This window comes from Mus caroli, unplaced genomic scaffold (assembly GCF_978045245.1).
Source record: "Mus caroli unplaced genomic scaffold, Mus_caroli_1 scaffold_4, whole genome shotgun sequence".
NCBI lineage: Eukaryota > Metazoa > Chordata > Mammalia > Rodentia > Muridae > Mus > Mus caroli.
This window is the reverse complement of record NW_028227259.1, coordinates 119,950,657-119,966,081: the sequence shown is the minus strand read 5'-3', so window position 1 is coordinate 119,966,081 and position 15,425 is coordinate 119,950,657. Positions and strand designations below refer to the sequence as shown.

Below are 15,425 nucleotides of genomic sequence, written 5' to 3'. Positions count from 1 at the left end.
ATGGTGGCTCACAATCATCTGTAATGGAATCTGATGCCTTCTTCTGGTATGTCTAAAGACAGCAATGTACTCACATTAAATAAATAAATAAATCTTTAAAAAAATCCAGCAAAGAGAAAAAAATAATTAAATATTAATATAAAAATTTTAAAACATGATTAAAAAGTAATTCCCTGGACTGCTAGGTTAAAATGCAAATTCCAGATCCCCCACTATCAGCTTACCGAATGAGACTCTCTGGGCAGGAAACAGGAGACCTTGCCTATTTACCAAGATCCCCAAGTAATTACCAGGCACTTATCAGTTCAAGCACCATTGCGTTAGGTTGGTAGTTTTTAGGAATATTTCAATTACCTGGAGAATCTAAAAAGAAAAAAGATGATTACTGGATTCTAATCTAATCTGTGTCAACCAGATCAGCCTGGAGAGAATGTCTTCTTGGTCACGTCCCAAGGTGATTTGGTTTGCAGTTGGTATTGAGAGCTAAATTGTAATTGAGGCATTCTTTAACTGGTTAAAATTAAACAACCCTAAACACCATCTTTAAATGCTGACTGTAGATAATAGGTAATTTCTCTCCCCATTCATTCACCTATTTATCTATCCATGTATGCATACAACTATCTATCTAACCCCACCCATCCATCCATCCATCTACCCATCCATCCACCCATCCATCCATCCATCCATCCATCCATCCATCCATCCATCTATCCATCTGCCTAGCCATTCATTGATCCATCCATCCACCTACCCATCCATCCATACACTCAACCATCTATCTATCTATCTATCTATCTATCTATCTATCTATCTATCTATCTATGTATCTATCTATGTAACTATCTCTATCTCTCTGTCTCTGGAATTTGCTGTATTTTTTTATGTTGAAAGAAGAAACCTTCATTCTTTTGACTGCTGTCAGTGGGGAACCGCAGTGAGGCAGCTCTTGCATCTCTACCCTGCACGATGCTAATTAAGGTCTTGAGATGGTCTGGAGTGCGGGCTGCTGTCTGCAACTTAGTATTCAGCAGCCTCCTGCTAATCAGCGGTGCAGATGGCTCTGAGCCACTCTCCCGTACCTGAGTTCCGTGGGCTGTTCTGCACGGCCCCCTTGTCATATAATAGACCTCTTTTTCTGCCAGTTCATGAGAGAGAGAGAGAGAGAGAGAGAGAGAGAGAGAGAGAGAGAGAGAGAGAGAGAGAGAGAGAGAGAAGCAGAGAAATTTAAGGGAAATCGCTCAAGGTCTTACAATGTCATAAGCAAGGGTAAAGTCGCCAGAGCTGAGTCGCATGACACAAAAGGAAAAGCTGGTCCTGTTCCAGGCAGCTGGGCGTTTAACATAAGTTCGGGGTGATGTGAACCCTTGCCTTCGCCTGCCGTCCTTGCTTCCTTTCAAACCGGTCATAGTAGAAGCTGGACTCCAGGCCGTGCTTCGTACTGCGTTGTTGCTCATGGTCCATTTTGCTAACATGGATCAACTTGGTGGGAGTGAGTTAAGTTCTCACCATCAGAAATAAGAGCTGGAGCTGAACTAGTTATTTCAACTTCCTACTAGAATGTGGTGGGCAAGATGTTACTATCTAGAACGGCTAATTGTAGCATGGATGGCTAAATTGAAATTAGCTGCCCCGGGAAGATTGATACCAGAGAGACCGGCAAAAGCTAGGATGTGCTTTCACTTTCAGTGCTGAAACTGATCCGGGAATCTTGCAAGCCTTAGGCAGGAAGTCTCCTGGAGCTACACACGGAGACCCCCTGGTTGAAAGGTTTTGGTATTTTTGTTACCTAACCTTTGGTCAGCTAGCATTTACCAGCAGCCTGCGCTAGCACAGTAGATACCTCTGTGCTTTTTCTGTGTCTGATTTTGGTCTTTTTTTTTACCAGAACCAGTCAGCTCGCCAGATACAAGGATCGATTTATCATGTGCTGTGCTGGGTTTACTTTTAATACGCTTTGCAAAATGTCAGCTTTCAGATGTGATGTCATCTCGCCCTTGGCACAGTGGCTAAAAGGGATGAGAAGAATTTTTACAAATGGCAACCACGAAGAGATGCTCAGACACCAGTGACAGGGGAGACAAGTCCTCTCTTTAAATCTTTTCCTTTTTTTGTTTGTTTTTTTTTTAATTACTTATTTGTGTGTGTGTGTGTGTGTGTGTGTGTGTGACACTTATGTTTTATGATGCTTTGTTTTGCTCTGCAGGTAATTTTAATAAGCCACCAAGCTTGAAGCACCAACCTAAAGCAATGTGCTTGAACTGATAAGTGCATTGTAATTACCTGAGGGACCATCTTCAGTGCGCAAAGCTCTGGTCCCACCCAGAGAATCTAATTTGGTGGGCTTATCATGGGGGACCTGGAATCTGCATTTTAACCTAGCAATCTAAGGAATTCTTTTAATAAAACAATTTATTTACTTTTAAAGATTTCTCTGGTTTTACTTTTATGGGTATATGTGAGTGTCTGCATTCATGGATATGTGTCATGTGTGTGCCAGGGGCGCTTAGTGGCCAGGGGAAGGCATTGGATCTCCTGAAATCAGAGCTATAGGAGGTTGCGAGTCACCCATGTTGGTGGTAGGATTTGAACTTGGATCTCAGGAGAAGCAGTACTTACTTTTAACTACTGAGCATCTCTCTAACCACTAGTCCAGTGGAGTGTGATACCTACTTCCTTGATTATTTTTTAGGTCTTTAAAAAAAAGTGACTTGGTCATATTTTTCAACAGGTATAGAAAGAGCAAGAGAAATGAATAGATATTGAAAAGAAAGTGAATTGATTCTACTGGTTTTGCAGATGGACCAAAGAACCATGGAGAAGCTGGGTGAAGCTAGCAGCAAGAAAGAAGTTTTAGAGGGCCAGGCAGTGGTGGCGCACACCTTTAATCCCAGCACTTGGGAGGCAGAGGTAGGTGAATTACTGAGTTGGAGGCCAGCCTGATCTACAGAGTGAGTTCCAGGACAGCCAGGGCTACACAGAGAAACCCTGTCTCGAACAAACAAACAAACAAACAAAACAAAAAAGAAGTTTTAGAGGAGAAACAGATCGTACCTTTTGCTTTCAGCCTAGCAGGACACACACAGACACACAGGCACACAAGCATGCACACACCACATACACACACATGCACAAGTGCACACACACCACATGCACACACATGCACAAGTGCACACACACCACATGCACACACATGCACACACACCACATGCACACACACCACATACACACACATGCACAAGTGCGCACACACATGTACATACATGCACATGTGCGCACACACACCACTCACACACATGTGCAAGTATACACACATATGCAAGATACACATGCATGCACTGTCTCACACATAGTACATCCATACTGGTTATCAACATGCTTGAGTATACATGGCAGACAATACTAGCTGCTCCTTCAAGGCTATTATTCCTCTCCACCCACCCACACACTTCAACCACCCTGCTCCTCCTGAAGGAAATCTTTCCCCAAAACAAGTACAAAAAGGCCTAGGTTAGTAAGACTTCTAGTTGCTATGACAAAATATCCAAACACTTTAAGGCATGAAGGGTTTATTTTGGCTCACAGTTTCAGAGGTTTTGGCCCATTACATCGAGGAGGGGGAGCAGCTTTCACAACAGGTGGGAAGCAGAGAGAGTAAATGCCTGTGTGTTCTAGCTTGGTTTCCTCTGCTGCGATCAGATAGATCCTCTGACAAAAAGCCACGTAGAGGATGAAGGAGTTCATTCTAGCTTGTGACTCCAGGTTATACTCTGCCATTGTGAGGAAGTCGAGGCAGAAACTTTAAATAGACATATCCCATCCCCAGTCACGACAGAGAGAAAGGAATGTAAGCATACATGCACGCTTGATTGCTTGCTCATTCTCAGCTCCATTTCTCTACTCACACACAGTTTAGGTACCTCCCCCCTGAGTAGGGAATGATACCACCCACAGTGGGCTATCAATTAATTTAATGAAGACAACCCCCCCCCCGAAATGCCCACAGGCAAGCCCAACACAGACAACTTCTCACTGAGACTCTTCCCAGATCATGCTAGGTTGTGTTGACGAAGTTGACAAAGCTCACCGTCATGCTGAGTTTGTTGGCTTTCTCCCTTTTGTACATTAACCCCATCCAGGCCCCCCAGCCTGTGTAGTGGCACTGCTTATGTTCAGGATGAGTCTTCTGCTTTGGGAAGACTTGAAATGCACTTACCAATACCTCAAAGGTGTTCTTTAGTCAGCTTGTAGGTGCTTCTCAGTCTAAACAAGTGGACCATCAACTTTGACTATCAGAATTTCAGTCTTTAGCCTTCTGGTTAACATTGCTTGAGCATCTCTCCTACTCACCTGCCTAATTATAATAAGAGTGTTAATGTGATGTAGGGGCGGTTCTGATGCTAAGGTCCTGTTCCCCAGTTGGTTCTTGATCTGTCAGTCAAAAAGCCATGAGTAAATTGCTGGGTGGGAGGGACAAGAGGGACTTCCGGGTCCCTGGAGGAAAAGAGACAGATGCAAGGTCTCAGAAGGAATTGGGATCTGTGGGCCCTCCTACAGGCAGATGATCAGGGATGTTTAGCAGGGACTAGATGTATCCTAGCAACTAAAGTTTAGGGCAGGTGGGAGGGGCAGAGATAAGAATATTAAGGGCTTGCTTTTCCAGGTGAGAGATAGTAGCACCTAGCAATTGTATCCAAAGGCAAGGAATCACTGTGTGTATGTATGTCTTATATCTATAGATTCAAGGGAAGCTCGGTGGGGGCTGGTAGCAAGGCCAGTTCCAGGACCTTAGGCAGGGTAGCCAAAATCTACATGCAACAATGTTCTATCAAAGCTGTCCACAGTGGTCTAGAGATACAGAGATGGTAACAATGATTTATATCTGGAGGCGGTAAAAGAATGACTTGTAATATGTAGCCTTTGAACAGAACCCCAATATGTAAGATCTTCATCAGGTAGGGAAATAAAGACATTGGAGACATGGAGCATGAATAAAGGTGGAGAGGTTAAAACCGGTGTGTGGAGAGGCAGGTACATGTATGAGCAAGGAAAGCATTTATGTAGGAACCAGGCCAGGAAAAACATTGAACACGGGACTGTGCGTAGCTGGCATCTATGTGTTTTTCCAAGAACTGTCCCCCAAAAGGACAGACCACAAGTAGTTGTCTACCCACTTGCTCTTTTTGTTTTTAAAGATTTATTTATTTATTTATTTATTTATTTATTTATTTATTTATTTTATGTATATGAGTACACTGATCTAAATAACTTTAAAAGTCCCATAGTCTTTACATATTAAAAGTTCAATCCCTTTAAAATATCCAATATCTTTTAAAATTCAAAGTCTTTTAAATGTGGGCTCCACTAAAATTCTTTCTTCAAGAGGGAAAAATATCACAGTCACAATCAAAAGCAAACTCAAAATCCAACCATCCAATGTCTGGGCAACTCACGATCTTCTAGGGTCCTCCTGGCTTGGGTCACTTCTCCAACCCTGCCCTTTGTAGCACACACCTGTCTGTCTGCCTGTGTACTGCCATAGACTGTCTTCTAGGTTCCAGATGCCTGTACTATACTGCTGCTGCTGTTCTTGGTGGTCATTTATGGTACTGGCATCTCCAAAACACTGCTGTCTTCCACTGTAACTAGGCTTCACCAATAGCCTCTCATAGGCTCTCTTCATGGTGCCAAGCCTCAACTCCTTTGCATGACCCCCTTCAAGTTCTAGGCCATCAATTGCAACTGAGACTGCATCTTCACCAATGGCCTCTCACAGTGCTGAGCCTCAGCTGCTCTGCAGGACCCCACCCCCCCATGCCTCCAAAACGGTGACTCTTGCACATTACCAAGTCCAGCCACAGCACGAGGTACAACCTTCACTATCTCTGGAACACAGCCTCTGTGCTCCCAGAAAACACTTTCCAGAAGATTTTACCTCAGAGATGCTAGTCACAGATAGTTGTGAGCCTTCATGTGGTTGTTGGGAATGGAATTTTTAGGACCTTGGCTCACTCCGGTCAACCCCTCGTCAACCCCTCTACTCTGGTCAACCCTGCCTGCTCTGCCGGTTGGCCCCACTCACTGCAGCCCAAAGATTTATTATTATATGTAAGTACACTGTAGCTGTCTTCAGATGCACCAGAAGAGGATGTCAGATCTCATTATGGGTGGTTGTGAGCCACCATGTGGTTGCTGGGATTTGAACTCAGGACCTTCGAAGAGCAGTCAGTGCTCTTACCCACTGAGCCATCTCGCCAGCCTTACCTACTTGCTTTTAAAGCAGGTTCCAAGTCTCCACACAGAAGCAAATGAATTAGGCTCCATAAGCCTATGCTTCTCAGAAACTCCGAAGCTGAAGATTTTGTCGATGTAGATGGGAGGGATTGGTCGTAGGAAGGATGGGATATGATCAACCTGGGATTCCAATGTGATGACTCTGGAGACAGGTGAGGTGAGAAGCAGCCATGGGGAGATTCCAGGTAAGGGAGTCGAGGCTGAAGTTGGTCACTAGGACTGGGAATGGGTAAAGCTACAGAGGCCCTGCAGGAGGCACCGTCAGTGGAATTAACAGAACTTGTTTGCTGGCATGTGGAAGGTGAGGGAGAGGCATGAAGAAGTCACACATGGCCTTTGGGTCCATCTCTACTCATGATAGGTTAGACAGCATGCTCTATAGGGTGGGTGTAAGATGCCTCAGGGAAGCCGGGCGTGGTGGCGCACGCCTTTAATCCTAGCACTCAGGAGGCAGAGGCAGGCGGATTTCTGAGTTCGAGGCCAGCCTGGTCTACAAAGTGAGTTTTAGGACAGCCAGAGCTATACAGAGAAACCCTGTCTCAAAAACAAACAAACAAACAAACAAAAAAAGATGCCTCGGGGACAGTCAACAGGGATGTTTTGCCACTCAGGACAGATGATAAGGTGGATACGATGGTACTTATAATCCGAGCTTCTCAGGATTCTGAGACAAGAGGATCTAGCCTGAGTTAGTAAGTTCAGGTCCAGCCTGGGCTAGAGAGTAAGTTTAGGTCGGTCCAGCCTGGGCTACATAACCAGCGATCATCTCAATAAATAAAGGTGTAGAGGTGTAGTCAAATGATAGAACACTTGCTTAGCGTGCACAAGGGTTCCCACCACATACACAAATATATCTGACAGACAGACAGAGAATGGAGACACAGGCATCACTGGGATATATCACTGAAGAATTGGAAATGAACAAGTTCTCCATCCGGCAGAGCAGATGCAGAGACAACAAAAATGTTTTAATTGCTTTAGAAAGCAGAAGAAAACAAACAAATGAAACAAAGTGGATCCAATCTGGATGGCATTTGCCTTTTATTTTTTTTAAGACAAAGTTTCACTATGTAGACCAGGCTAGCCTCAAACTCATGGAGGGATCCACCTGCCTCTGTCCCCAGTGGTGGGATTAAAGGTGTATACCACCACAACTGGCTAACATTCACCTTTGTATACAAACACAACTGTAAGACATAATTCTAGATATCATGTATGGAAGAAGGGCCCACAAAGACTAATAGTGCCCCAGGTACATAAAGCCACAAGGCTCTAAATCTACCCTGAGATGAGAGTGGCCACCTGGAAGAGTCTCTTCATCTTTCCTAGGCATGGTGTTCCTTTGGTACCTTGTGATGCTGAAAAACTGCCCTCTGAACAATGGTTTTTTGTTTTTTTGTAAAGATTTATTTATTTATTATTATATGTAAGTACACTATAGCTGTCTTCAGATACTCCAGAAGAGAGCATCAGATTTCGTTACAGATGGTTGTGAGCCACCATGTGGTTGCTGGGATTTGAACTCGGGACATTCGGAAGAGCAGTCGGCGCTCTTAACCACTGAGCCATCTCGCCAGTCCTGAACAATGGTTTTAAGTGCCTTGTAAAAGCGACTTTTATTCACCAGATGCAGTTGTAGTCTTGGAGGCTTTTACTGCTGAATAAACTCATCCTTTCTAGATCTTTCTGAACTCTGGCCGGCTGGTTCAACTTAGCTGTCCTTGCCCAAACTCCTCTCCAAACTGACAGCTTCAAACTAGCTTCTCTTGGCTTCTCCCTGAATTGCTCTGCTTGGAGAAACTGTCCCTGAGTTCCACAAACTGAACTTACACCGACTACATGAACTGAACAGAACTGCTCTCCACTCAGAGGTTACTTTCAAACATGGCTGCTTCCTTCTAAAACCTAATCTTACCAACACTGTTTAAAGGTGTGCAACAAGGGTGTGTCTGAACGCCACTTGGAAGGATTAAAGTCGTGTTATTCCACCCAGATCACGCAGACCTAGGTCTTTAGCTGTGACTCCTTACCAGAGCAGCCATGTTGCTGGATTAAAATCCATCTACAATGTCTGAACTAAAACAAGGTTATAAATAGGCAATTACATTAATATCCAGAATCTTTACAAAACCAAATTGGGATGTAGTAATACATTTTTTCTTTACTAAAACCCTAAAATAAATACAGGGGCTAATCTAAAAACCAACATAATTTTTGAGTGCTGATGACTGAGTTCTGAGACATCAGTGCCAGCTAGCCACGCCACACACAAACATCTGTGACTTTTGGTGGCAAAGACACAGGCCTTGAGAACACTCCGTGATCTGTGGTCTACATTCATAAGAGAAGGAGAAACCTTGAGTTTCAGCCAAAAATTGGTGCAAAGAAATGAGTTTCTCTTCCTCCACCCAAATTTGTGGATTCCTGAGTTCTTTACTCACAATGCCTCTGGTCCTCAGCTGTCTTAGTCAGTGTTCTATTGCTGGGGAGAGACTCCATGGCCACGGCAACTCTCATAAAGGAAAGCATTTAATTAGACTGGCTTACAGTTCAGGGGTTTAGTCCATTGTCATCATGGCAGGAAACATGGCGGTACACAGGCAGACATGGTGCTGGAGAGGCAACTGAGAGTTCTGCACCTGCATCCCCAGGCCACAGACAGAGAGAGAACACTGGGCCAGGCTTGAACATCTGAAACCTCAAAGCCTACCCCGCAGTGACGCACTTCCTCCAACAAGACCACACCTCCTAATAGTGCCACTTTCTATGGGACTATGGAGGCCATTTTAATTCAAACCACCACAGTGACAAGCACAGGGGATAGAGAATAGGAACAAAGCCAAGAAATACATGGTCAAAACAGATGTGCTTCATAAGGTCCATCCTCTCCTGGTAAGATGGAGTCTGCGAGAAAGGAACCATCGTCCCACGAGCAGCCTCTTGGGATGATGAGTGAACCCTGTGTGATCCAGGGGTGGTGTTCACAGCCTCATCATAAGGACTCTGTGAAATCCACTCAGCGCTCTTAGAAGAAATGAATGTTGCTGTCTCTGAGCACACATGAGGAGTGTTCCAAATACGTGCAGACGGTGTACAGACAGCTAAGTGCCCTTGAGTCATGATTTGTTCTTCCACTATTTATTTTCTCAATCAAACTGATGTAAAATTACACGGGCTTCGCTGGGCCATGAAGGGCCCTGTTCCCTCAGACTGGAGGGCTCTGTGTGCTCCTTTGCATACCCAACTCTTGCATCTCACCACAAAGAACACATTGCCAGGGAGACTTGCCCTGGCCCCTCCAAAGATTGTCACCCCATAACACACCACCATGGTTCCCCTCGTGCCTTAGCTAATATCAAAAACTAATATTAAAAAATATAAAGAATGTAGTGGTGCATTCCTTTAATCCCAGCACTCAGGAGGCAGAGGTCTCTAGGATTTTGAGGCTAACCTGGTGTACATAGTAAACTCTAGGACAGCCAAAGCTACATAATAGAGAGACTCTGTCTTTTTTTAAAAAAATGTATCTTTATTCCCAAGCCAGAAATAAATATTTATCGAATGGGTAATGGATAGATCCCAGATATATCCACTTGGGAGAGGGACCTGGATCTTAAATAATCTGTTTAAATATTTTCATATTTCCTTGTTGCCTCATAAATATGTATTTCATAAATCCCCCCAGGTTCAATTTTCATTGATGGTTCACATTAACTACAGGCTGTAAACACACAGGGATTGCCATTAATTCTAATGTGCCCTTGAATGTGTGTTTAAACATCATTCCCATGGAAAGAATTGATAGAAGAAGGATACCTAAGTGGTCTTGGGCTAGGGAAGTGTTGGGGATGCAGAGAGGAGCATGTGAGGGATGGAGAATGAGATAGAAACCAGGGAGAGCTATCAACCATTTTATTCTGCCTTTGGATCCCATTAGGCTGCAGCAGAAGCCTCATAGGGAAGCCTGCTCTTTGCTGCCATCTGGTGGTCATAATTGAAGCCGTTCCCACAGGACCACACTCTGTGGACCTAATTTTGCAACACCTACCAGTGTTCAACATCCCATGGTAGGCAGCAAGTAAATAATTACATTTTAGATGTTAATATTTTTTCATCAGTGAGGGAACATACCCATATATAATGTTTCAAACTCATCCTTATATCTACCAACCAAGGTTGACACTGACCAGGGGAATTTATTCCCACTTTACAGATAAAGAAACTGAGGGTCAGCTTACAACAACCTTGTAGGTGGTCAAAGCTAAGTGTCAGCCTCCGAAATACAACAAGATGGATATTACTGTCTTGTTTGCCCCAGTGAAGAAGACAGGAAGAAAACATTACATTCTCCAGCCCCCAGTAGGTAGACCCTAACACAGAAAATTCACAGACAAGAAAAAGGAAAGGGGAAGGAAGAAAAGAGAGAATAGGAGAAGAGAGGAGAGGAGCCCAGCAAGATAACTCAGTGTATGAGTGGGCTTGCCACCAAGCCCGAGTGCCTGAGTTTAACCCCTGGAACTCACACGGAGGGAAGGTAAGAACTGATTCCTCCAGCTCGTCCTCTGACCTCCACACATGCACAGTGACATGAACACTATATGTGTGCTCAAGTGTACATACACACACACACCACAAATAAAGGGGAAATTCTGTTTTAGTAAAAGAAATAAGGGGCTAAAGAGTCTGTCATTCAGAGGGTATGGTGTTCTTGTACAGGACCCAGGTTCAGTTCCAGGTCCCCACACAACGGCTCACAAACTACCTGTAGCTCCATTTCCACGGGATCTTCTGCCCTCTTTTGGTCATCAGAGGTTCCTGCACTCACATAGTGTGCATACACACACTCAGGGACACACACATGCACAAAAAATAAAAATCTGTTTAAAAACGAAATGGACAGAGAGAAGGAAAAAAGAAGAAGAAAATCTATCTCTAAGGGTCTTTTCAAGCTCAGAATTGGTTGATTTTTAAGCATTGTCCCCAAACCTAAGGATTGGGTCAGACAAGAATCAACTAAGTTCTTCACTTGGTGTTTGATAGGACAAGGGGATCCAGATCAGACTCAGCTGGGCGGTGGTGGCACACACCTTTAATCCCAGCATTTGGGAGGCAGAGACAGGCAGATTTCTGAGTTCAAGACCAGCCTGGTCTACAGAGTGAGTTCCAGGACAGCCAGGGCTACACAGAGAAACCCTGTCTCAAAAAAACAAAACGAAACAAACAAACATGTTGTAGTCTCTGCTTGCCTCAGTCTCCGACCCGCAGAGACAAGAATGACACGGACACCAAGGCAGGTTCATTTAGCAACTTCTTTACCTGTGGCTTTCCCCCCTACAGCTCTCTCCCCCAACAGCTTCTTCTTCCTCCATCCATTCTTGCAGCTTTTCTTACAACTCTCTCCACTCACAGCCAGGGCAACAACAACAAACCTCCTATACTCTTGCTGACTGACCTCATCCAGCTCCAACCCACCTCATCCAACCAGAATTCACACACACGCTCCAGGCATGAGCTCAGGTCGGTCACCAATAGGCTGACAGGTCCAGATCACGAGGAACAGTCCAGCCTGGCAGGTAGCCCATGCATGTAGCCTCACTGCGCATGCTCGGGCAAAGCAGTAAACAACTTGGCCCATGCGGCCACACCCACTTCCCCCTTTTTGTTTTATTAGTAGCTCTGGGATCAGCATCTGTCTTAGGTTGCCCCCATCCATACCACATCTTACCTGTCATGGGAGTGACGAACTCACTTTCGTCATCCTGTCTTAGGTTGGTATGCACACGTGAGAGTCTTACCCGTCATTGATTACTAATCCAGCATGTTGAGCCAACATTGGGGGGATGTTCCTGCTTCCAAGGCTGCCATAGCCTGCACTAAGGCTCGTTTATCAGCCCTGTGCCACCTTCGCATATGTGCCATCCACCAAAGCATTCCTCCACCCACAACAGTCAGCAGGAGTGCCCAAAAGGCCATCCCTCCCCAATTTTTTAAGAATACCACAGTTCCCTGGATGATCTCCAGCCGTTGCTTTGCAGTTGCAATCTCCACACAGTTGCTGTTCACGGCAACAATCGATGCTCGCAATTCCTTCATCTTTGTGTTGCGATCATGACTCCACTTTCCTAGCAGCATCTCACCAATTGCACGCGACAGATTTGCAGCTCTGGAAATTTCTGATACTGAACAGAGGTTACACACATTCCTGACATATGAGTAATGCAGGAAGCAAATACTAACTGCTCCAAAATATTCATCTGTTCCTGCAATCAATCCACTCTTTGGCTAATCATAAGGATACCAGCTTTCAAATTTGTATTCCAGTGGAGCCGAAGCCCCGATTTCCTCTTTTCAGTCCCCTTGAAGGGAAGCTAGCATGGTGACTAGGCAAAAGCAAAATTTAAGCAATTCTATCTCCAGGGAAAATGGCAGACACCCTTCTGGGGGAGGAAACCATGATCTTATTTTTGTGAACACATTATTACTTTCAAAACACAGAAGTACATAAAGAAAAACATTTTATTCAAACTTGGCTATATTCTGTTCTATACCCCCATACCACACTGCCTTCTGTTCCCTGCCTGTTCACTAAATGTCTTTTCCATATCTTTTCAATGCTTCCTGAAATACAGATTTTATAAACATAAATTTGTAACATATTTACATAGAGCATACATATGCATACCTAAGAACTTTAAGTGTTTTTATTTTACACAAAACAATGGTCCCTTTCATAGTGTTGTTTTCCTTCTAATACTATTGGCTAGTCCTCCCATCCACTATATAAGACCATCTTTTCTCTTTTTCTTTCATTTAAAGCATTCTCCTTTAATGGCTCAAGTTTCTACTACTGAGTCTTCAGGACCTTCCTGCAGGTTGCAATGTTTTATCTTTGAGGAAATTGCTCAAAAAGTACCTAACCTTAACTCTTACTGCCTTTATCAGAGTTTAAACGCGTGTTCAAGATTTTATAAAGGCAGCCTGGACCCCATAAGTCGAAACTGACTCCTTCAATCTTTGTACAACCTTCCACTCCAGGGGTTCATGATACCGTTGCCCCTGTTGGTCCTGAAATACTGGGAAGGCCCCTGCAATGGCGAGCACATTTTTTCCAGACTTTTGTATGAAGACTATGGTTTCCCCTTTTGTCTCCCTCATCTTTAAAAGGGGGAGGAGAAGGCAACGGAGGGGCTGATGGTTCAGGCAGCCTACCGCGCCTTAAACTCCAGCGGAATATCCGACTAGGACGTCACTGTCGCTATCGGTCCCATCGCTGTCACTAGTAGACCCTTCAGAGCTAGATTTCTTCTTCTTTTTCTTATCTTTGGTTTGTTGTCTAAGCTGTTTAGGTTTCAGCTAGCCTGAGAAGCAATCTCCTTAGCTTCCTCGAGCATTGCCGCTCCTTCCTCTATTTCAGCATTGTACTTTCCACTGTTGTCCCTCAAGCACGCCCTGACCAAGTTCCAGATGGCTAACATTTTTACTTTCATTTTAGTCGCAGTTGAACCCATGTTGCTGAAATTCCCTTCATCTCTATTCCTGAGAACCTTAATGCTGTCCCCTTTTTTCCCGGGAACCTTACCTTCATCTCTATACCTGAGAACCTTAATGCTTTGTCCCTTTTTCCCCGGGAACCTTACTGACTTTCTCCTTCATGAAGAGAGACAATCACTTCAAACCTCTCCAAAAAGAAACTGAGCTTAGATACACCAACCTTCCACCAAGGTGTTGCTCTCTCTAGCAGAATAAGTTTACTTTTTCCACCACCTTCTGGTGATTTAATTATCTGCCAGGCACGGTAGCTCCCTCCTTGCAGATACTTTTTCTCAAGTCTCTGAGGTTACCTGTCCATACTATCTATGCAAGTCCCATTTTTAAAATATAAAGCTTCCTGGTCTATAATTTAGATCACTTTGGATATTTGCCTCTGCTCTGCTCTGCCTCTCCTGTCTGGCCTTGATACACCCATCCTATCTATTTGACTTGTCTACTAAAATCTGAATGCCCTCCATTTTTCGCCCTTTACAAGATGGCATCACTCTGATCTCTCATTTTCCACAGTAGCCCTAATTGTTTAGGTAAAAACACAGAATTTAGAGGTAGCCACAGACTCTAACAGTTCCACATACCTAAATTTCCTTACCGCTGCTTACTAAACTTTCCTTACCGCTGTTTACTAAAGTTTCCTTACCGCTGTTTTCAAATCACCTTGGTTCAGTTCTGTGCCATATTTTAATTTGTGATACTTTGCCCTTTCTTGTTTTAATGCATCCTTACCGCTGCTTACTAAACTTTCCTTACCAGTGTTTACCAAAATTTCCCTACCGCTCCTCTTACCAAAATTTCCTTACCTCTGCTTACTAAAATTTTCTTACTTACTGTTGCTGACTGACGCAATGAGTTCCCCGTATGGGCCACCACTTGTTATTGTCTTCCGAGCCGGCAGTGACAGGAACTACACGGACACCAAGGCAGGTTCACTTAGCAACTTCTTTACCTGTGGCTTTCCCCCTACAGCTCTCTTCCCCAGCAGCTTCTTCTTTCTCTGTCATTCTTGCAGCTTTTCTTACAACTCTCTCCACTCACAGTCAGGGCAACAACAACAAACCTCCTATACTTGCACCCACTGACCTCATCCAGCTCCAACCCACCTCATCCAACCAGAATTCACACACACACATGCTCCAGGCATGAGCTCAGATAGGTCACTGATAGGCTGACAGGTCCAGATCACGAGGAACAGTCCAGCCTGGCAGACAGCCCATGCATGCAGCCTCACTGCGCATGCTCAGGCAAGGCAGTAAACAACTTGGCCCATGTGGCCACACCCGCTTCCTGCACAAACGAACAAAAAACAAACAGAGTCATAGACTCCTCCTTGCAAGGTACACAGTGTGTGCTTCTCTCAGTGCACACAGGTCACATGTGGTTCTGTTAAAAAACAGATTCTGAGACTGCAATAGGGTTTCCAGTGAAAGCCTGTGGGTCTGAGTTCGAATCTCAGAAGCCACAGAAAAAGCTAGACCTGGCTGTGCACAAACTTGTGACTCTAACATAGGGGTTTGGGGGGTGGGGAGTACTGAGACAGGAGGATTGCTGGATTTGCCAATGACCAGAGGTTTCAGTTAGGATTA

The 15,425-nt window shown here is 44.4% G+C and overlaps 1 long non-coding RNA gene across 1 annotated transcript; it reads right to left on the bottom strand.

Moving 5' to 3' along the window:
• Positions 1 to 7,873: 7,873 nt before the first annotated feature.
• LOC147005342 (uncharacterized) lies at positions 7,874 to 14,949 on the bottom strand. The gene is made up of 2 exons (XR_015046991.1): positions 14,789 to 14,949; positions 7,874 to 12,473 (listed from the first exon to the last, which is right to left on the bottom strand). It is a non-coding gene; the product is annotated as an uncharacterized LOC147005342 (long non-coding RNA).
• Between the last annotated feature and the right edge of the window lie 476 nt (positions 14,950 to 15,425).